Raw genomic sequence first — 7780 nt, forward strand, 5'->3', positions numbered from 1 at the left:
GCCCCGGGCCAGGGGCACGGGGTCAGGGAGAGGTCAGGTCAGCCCCGGCGGACTCCGTCAGGATGGGTGTCTGCTGCCCCGCAGGGTCCCAGCCCTCAGTGCGTCTAAAGTAAGGCAGGTGCTCAGTTCACCTGAGAAGTGGGGGGAGCCTCAAAGCCCCCCTGGACCCACTGCGCTACAATCTTCAGTCCCTTCCATGTAGCCAGGGATCGGCCCAAGGTCAGGGGTGGCAGATCCTGTCTGCACAGGCTAGAAGGCCACAGAGGCGGGGCCTAAAGCTGGGAGGGCCGTTTGCAGGGGGGAGGGAGGCAGCCCTTGGGACCGATGGCTCCCTCCGGGTCCCCCTGGTATACACAGTCTTAGGGGGGCTGCCTGAGTCCAGAGCACAGGTTGGCTCGGGGCAGCGTGTTTGGAGGGATGGGTTGGTTGGCGAGGGATGGGAAGGGGAGGCCCCACAGTGGGGAGGGGCTAGGGAAGGAGGTGTCTGGACCACTACCAGTCCCAAAGGGGTCGAGGGGCTCCGCTCAGCCCATCAGGAGCAGTGTTCTGGGGGCGCCAGACACAGTGGGGGCCGTGCTGGGCCAGGAGTCGGGCCAGTTCCCAGCTCCCAGCTCCACAGCTGGCCATTTCCAGGCCACCCTTTCCCTGCGGGCACTATGGCCACAATCGGGCCGGCCTGCAGACCGGCTCCACATCCCAGCACGTCCAGAGCAATGCTCCTGACGGGCTGAGCTGAGACCTTAGTTCTTCCACCCTCGGGCGCCCTCTTACGTGGGGTCACCCTTGATCCCTGGGGGCTCCCTGGCCCAGGCGAGAGGTGGACCGGAAGACAGGAAGTCAATGGGGCAGTCCAGACAGGTGATGGGCATCCTCTAAGGCAGCCCTGGGAACCCTGGGTGAAGGCTTCCTGCCTGCAGTGCCCACGGGAGCCACACGGGGGCAGCGTAGGGCAGCACTTCGATGCCTCTGCTGCGAGGGTGGGATGTCCTGGAATCCCAGAGAGGGGGAGAATGGTCGCCACTCCCATTTCCACCCGCTTCCCCACTCATTCCTCTATGCAGTGCCTTCCTAAGGAAGGTAAGCAGCTTAGGAAAAGTGACAGGTCTTCCAAAGGCAGATCTGACGGGGTCTGTAGAATCTTCCAGGCCCCCACCCTGTTCAGGGGCTAGGGAAACTGAGGCTCGGGAAAGCTAACTCGCTTTGCCCAGTGACATCCAGCAACCCAGCTTCCGGGGCAGCTGTCTCCAGACCCCTACTACCTTTCTCATTGGAACACTATTCCACTGCTGGGCATGGGCCCTGAGAAAGGACTTAACTACTTAGCAGGGCTCCTGGTGACTAACTGGGCTCAACAACAATAATAATAATAATAAACACATTTTTAAAAAAAGACCCAGAGCCTCACAGCCACTTCTACCCAGGGGCCTCTCGTGCTAGGCTGCCTGCCCCCTGCACCGTGGTCCTGCCGTCTGAGCCAGTCCTTACAAAGGAGTTCTCGGAATCCTGGTTCAACCAATATGATAGAGAGGTCCCATGTCCAACTGGAGAGATACCCTCCATCGGGATCTTCACTGAGTGATCAGACAGGCTTCACTGTGACCCATCCACATGGTGCCTTTTGGACCAATCAAACTGCAAGGATTTGGAGTCCTCATTTGCATGAGAACAGACCAATCAGGGACCAGGGATAGGGACTGCAGTCCATATAAGTCAGTTCCCCACTGCCTTTGAGAGTGTGGCTTTCCCCCCTTCCACCAAAGATGGGTGACTGCATGTCCCTGGATGGAGCTGAAATGCTGGAGATGAAACACTAAAAGTGTCTTGCCAGAACGGAGCAGACCAGCACGTACTGGAGCAGAGCGGAGTTGTCTAGAGGGGAGGGTTTGGCCCCAGGACCACCGCACAGCCTTCCACGGGCATGCTGTCCTCCTGCGGTGCTGTATCCCAGCCTAGCAGTTTACACTGAATAAAGTTTCCTTCCTCGCTGCACTACAAACGGGGGATGCCTGCTGGCGTTGAGTTGGTTCCAACCACCATTGGTTGACATGGGTATCTGGGGCAGGGGTCCCCAGAATTTGCTGTATGGACAGGGGGTGGAAACATGGAAACCAGTAGAGTCAGATAGAAATGCCACATTAAGTGAAGAGGAAGTAAGAAGGGGGAGAGGTTTCCTCTCGCAGGTCAAGAGGTGAGAGGGAGGGTGGAATCGAGGAGGAGGCAACATTTGCACTTGGCCTTGGGGCAGAGTACGAAGCTGGTTCGGTGGAACAGCAGGGAGGATGGGCCCTCCTGCAGTAATGGCTTGGGCACAGGCAGGGCTTTGGAAACTCGGGAGCGCACGTGAGGCTCATGTTCTCTTAGGGGGAGTAGGACGTGAGGGGCCGGACGGAGGGGTTTGCCCCCCATCCTGAGACCCTCGCAGGCTGCTGTTGGAAGTGGGGGCTGGCATGGATCTGGAATTTTCCTGGATTCCATTACGGTGACAGTGCGGAACAGGGCAGTTCTCCAGATGAGCTCATGTGGAGGTGGGAGTAAACACGCGGTCTCCACGGCAACGGTGGGGCCCAGCTGGGGAGGTTCCGCTGCCCCTCTGAGAGCTGCAGGCCTGCCCTGAGGAGCAAAGCAGCCACTCCTCATTCCTCCGCCGTGACTCGCCCCCGCAGGGGCTGCTCTCCACGGGAGACCCCTTACGAACCCCAGAACTGGCTGTCTTGGGGGTCCTGAGAAAGCCTCAGACTGTGAGGGGGGGAAGCCCCAGGGAGCACCCAGTCCCACCTGCTCAGCCTCCCCAAAGCCAGGGGCTCCTACTGAGGGCCAGCAGCCCATCCAGGGGTGTGCAGAGAGGGGCAGCGGAGACCACAAGCGAGGCTGGGCCCGGCGGCCCTTGCAAGGCTGAGCACCAGATGAGGGGCAGGGAAGGTCAGATGCTGTCCAGGTCCGTCTTGCTGCTTCTCCAAGGAAATGGCCTTGAAGATGCCACCTGGCCCTGACCTCAGGCCCCAGAGCCTGCCTCGGCCTCCCAGCCTAGAGCGCCTGGAAGGCACCGCGTCCACCCAGCTCCACCCGAGGCTCTGCCCTCCCCACCTGCCTCCTGGGGAGCTCGGACTGCGGGAACTCAGGGGTGAGAAGAGCAAGGTAAGAAGACTCAGGACCTACAGACCAGCAGACCTGATATCTGGCCTTTAGTAGCCGGAGGGGTCCGGGGCTCCTCACCGGCCCTTCTGAGCCGCGGTTTCCCCACCTGTGTAAAGGCGGGCCCGCCCTCCTGGGACGGTGGTGGGGATCCACGGAGAAGGGGCACCCGGCACGGGCCCGCCCTCAGCACGTGCTCAGTGAAGAGTCGCCCCACTGTAACCGCGGCGGCTCTCACCCGGCCTCCCAGTGCGCAGCCGTCCAGCGCTGACCTCCGGGGCTGTTCCGACCAAGGCCCTCCTCCCATCGATGTTACGTTTACAATAAACCAATCGTGATTGTCCCCAGGTCTTCCTGACGCCGGTGGTGCTTCATGTTATAAATGTGTGATTTAATTAAATATGTAAACCAGCAGTCCTCAGTTTAGTAGCAAGGTGCCTTTACACCCTTAAAAATTACTGGAGGTCCCAAAGAGCTTTTGTGTGTGTCGTTTGTGTCTGCCCACACTGCAGTCGAAAGTGCAGCCGAGGGACTTCAAAGCCCGCGAATGCGCAAGCGCAGGGTCGGAGTGCGCTGCGGCTGCTGGAGACCGCCCCCCCGGACCGGGCCAGGGAAGGCGTGCGTGAAGCGTGCGTAAGGAATGACGTCACGGTACGATCCTGGAGACAGCTGTGATGGGTGGGTCTCCCCGGAGATCTGTAGGGCCCCCCGGCACCCCCGGACCGCCCTTGGAGAACCACCGATGTGAACTCACGAGCCGCACGCACTCTGAAGACCGGGTGGGAGGCCTCGGAGAGTCCGAGCACGGAGGAAGGAAACTCCGTGGGGCGCACACCGACCGCCCCAGCCAGGGAGGACCACCTCCGACCGCTTTGGGGCGGGGGGGGCGGTTCCCACTCTCGGGCCCCCTGAGAGCCAGAACCCCAAAGCCAAAGCTGACGCCTCCAAGAGGCCCCGGAACCCCCCACCCGCACACTCACGTTCAGGGAAGAGGCTTTGGCCCTTTAATCAGAAGACAAATTGATGAGCCTTCAATGTTTTAAGGAAAGATAAAATGTTTAAGAAATGTTATGTGTGGCTAGGGAGGATTTCCCCGCTTTTCCGACTTGCCCCGTGTCCTCTGTAATTACAGACACTCGGAGAACACCCCCTCCCGTCGTTGCCTCTCCCGGTCAGCGGGGCACAAATAGCTGGTGGGAGAACCACCCGCGGAATCAGCGAATGAGCCCGCGAACGGCTCCCCACCCCCTCTGCACCCATCCCATCCCAATGCCCAGGGCCTAGTGCAAAGTAGACGTTCAGAAAATATTTGCCAAAACATTACAGTTCGGCTGTTTGTACATTTTCCACCTGGAATGTGTCCACTTGCAACCCTCGGGCAGGGCCGAGCCCAGGCGGCAGGCCGTCCACTTCTGACGTGACCGCCTGCCCGACAGCTGGCCCCGCAGGTCTGCAAATGAAGGGCACAGAGGGGAGCAGGGGTGCCACAGAGGCCGTGGGGAGGTCTGGGGACAGGGAGGGGCTTCAGGAGCAGGGCCAGGGCCCAAGTCGCAGAGTGGACCCCAACCTGGCACCATCAGGCATGACCCATGAAAGGGAGGGGAGAGGTCAGCCTTCCAAAGCCAAATCCCTGGAGCGAGAGGCTGGGGCCAAAGGTCATGGGCCCCTGAGGACCTCTCATGGCCAGAAAACATTCTATTTGCGTAGCTTTCAGCAGCTGCCCCCTGAGAGTGGTGACTTCCTCAGAAACAGCTGAGCTTCAGACATTCAGAAGTGCCCAGCGTTTGATGTGGTTTCCTGGAGAACTGAGAAAGTAACTTAAAAAAAAAAAAAAAACAACTTGTAAGCACTCAGAAATCACTTCTACCCAGGGATGGAGAAATAGTCCTATGGTGTGGGGGGGACTCACTGGGGGGGGGCTCACTGGGGAGAAACACACTAAAGAATGACTTGTAACTTGAACCTAAAAGAAAGGGGGGCCTTTCGCCCCACCTCACCTCACCCTGCCCCACTCACTCCAGCGACGGGACCCTGCCTGGACAGGAAGGCACACCATCCCAGAGCGGGCGTGTCTGGAAGCATGGCCCTCTGTGAAGCAGCTGCCCACCCATTTAGACCTGCTTGGGCCCCTCAGGGCACAGCCACGTGGGCACCCACTCACCCCTGGACTGTCCAACTGGCTCCCTGGACCACCCTGCTATGGGCGGCTGGGTAACGGCCCTGCAAGGTGTGCGCACCCTGAACCCAGAGCCTGTAACTGTGTCACCCTGCATGGCAACGGGGGCTTTGCCGCTGGGACCTGGAGATGCTGCGATGACCCCGCATCCGCTAGCGGGCCCGGAGCAAGCACAAGGGTCTCTCCGAGAGGTCAGAGGGCGAGGGCCAGAGAGAGCTGTGAAGAGGGTGCACTTTGGAGACCGAGGGGCCACAAGCCAGGGAATGCGGTGACCTCCAGAGGCTGGAGGAGGCGAGGACCTGGATTCTCGCCAGAGCCTCCAGAGGGAGCCAGCAGCCCTGCCTGCCCCCAATTGAGCCCCGAGAGCCTGGCACTGGGGTTCTGTTCCCCCAAACTGTGAGATCATACCCCTGTTTTAAGCCACTCAGTTGGGAGGGACTTGTGATGGCAGCCACAGGACGCTAATGCCGCTCCCCAGGCCCGTCTGTCCCTGCTGGGGTGGCCTGCTCCCTGGGGCTGACTGCGGTCCCTGCCGCTGCTCAGGGAGCCCTGCCAGGCGAGGTTCTGGGAAAGCGTGACCTCCCCACGGGCCTCAGCAGGCTCCGCTCGCCCACAGGCTGGGCAGCGGGCCATGGGGGGTAGGGGGAGATTTCCGGGGTAACAAGACAACACCCACCCACACACGGTGCCTCGCCCCCTGTGGGACGGGGCCGAGGTGCCCCTACCAGGAACTGGCCTTTGCTCCAGCCCCCACAGGGCCATCTGGGGAGAGGTCGTTGGGGGGCCTTGGTATTCAGACGCAGATGATCCTCAGCAGCACGTCCCGAGCTGATCCCCGAGCCGGGTGTGGGGTGGCCACACGGCAAAGAGGGGAAGGGAGTCAACCCTCAGGACTCCTCCATCTGCCTTCCCCGAGTCGCCCCCGCCCCCTTCTCCTTCCGGACACAGTAGTTTCTCTGCTAAGCAAAGCCGCTCCTGGCTTTGTCGTCAGAGACGGGGTTTCCAGGTGCACAGTCCCCCCAACATGGGGGCAAGAACCTCCCCCAGGGTGGGTCTTTCCAGAACCGGGACCAACCCGAGTCCACACTGTCCCAGGATGACCTAGCCGTCCAAAGCCCTGAACTTGAGACAGCCATCATCTCCTCTCTCAGGCACACCCTCCCCCCAAGGACGGCCAGGGGACCCTGAGGGTCTAGTGACACGACATGCACCCAGTGACGCCAGGGGTCTCCAGTGCAGCCCCCGGGAGCCAGGCAGGCAGGGGACCTGGGGAAGCAGCCACCCTGAGAGGAGCCTCTTGGGAGAGGCGGGGCCTGCGGTCACTGGGCCTTTGAATCCGAACGTCTGAAGACAGCAGCCGGCCTGCGGGTGGTCAGGGCTGGACCTCACACCCGGACTCCCCCCCTCCCCAACTGCAGGCCCGCACGGGGCGACCCTGGTCACACCTCAGCCCTTCCCTCCGGGACCTTGTCTCTCTGTCACCCGCCACCGAAGGGAGCAGGCCGCCTTCAGAGAAAAGGTGCACACCACACACAGGAGAGACACTGAACCCCCTTCCGTGACTCGCTCACCCACCAGGAACACCACGGAGAACCCGCCATGAGGGCTCGTGACAGCGAGGAAGAGCCTGCGTGTCCGGGCACCCGCCACGGGGCGCACATTTAATTCTGGTAAATAGTGATAAAAGCTCAGCACAACTGTGGGCCGCCGCACACCACTTCCAGGGCGAAGGGAGAACAGTCCAGGACAGCCCCACCCACGGCTCCGCAGGAGGCAAAGTCTCGTGAAGATCGGGCCATGGGAAACGCTCCGTTTCGCTTTGGTTTTGGGGGGACAGGCTCAGGATCCCCGCTCCGCCGTCGACAAGAGCGAGCCTCGATGGAGAGAGAGCAGAGGCATCGCCCTCGGAGAAGGGTCCCTGGACGGAAACTGCTCCTGGTGGCACCGGCGGGCACAAGACGGGTGGGCCGGCGTGTGTGAAAGGGCCTGTACAATACACCAAATAATATTGGAAATAACACCGTCCGTGGTACTTCTGTAAGAAGCAGAATGAGGCTGCATGTTAGTCACATGCATAGGAGTGCGTGAGGAAAGTCCCCTGCAGCTATGGCGGGGCCGGGCCGCAATGCACGTGGTGGAAGTGACAAGGTGGCTGGCAGAGAGGTTACTCCGTGACTCCGTGAAAGGGCTGCGTCCAGGGTGAGCTGCCTCGCCACCCATGGGACTGTCGAGCACCCACTCAGAAAAGGCACCCTCCTTCACACGCATGTGCACACACACGTGCTGCAAACACACACGCACACACACTGACGTGATGTTCCCCAGTGCACGCGTGTGCTCCAAGGGCCGGCCGGGAGAGGAAGGGCCGGGGGCTGCCCCTGAAAGCGGGTGTTGAGGACGCACAGCCCCTTCCGTGGCAGAAAGAGCCGGGCCGTGCCCGCCCCGAGAGCCCCCCGCACGCCCTCGGACGGG

The sequence above is a fragment of the Phyllostomus discolor genome, chromosome 5, assembly GCF_004126475.2.
Source record: "Phyllostomus discolor isolate MPI-MPIP mPhyDis1 chromosome 5, mPhyDis1.pri.v3, whole genome shotgun sequence".
Lineage (NCBI taxonomy): Eukaryota > Metazoa > Chordata > Mammalia > Chiroptera > Phyllostomidae > Phyllostomus > Phyllostomus discolor.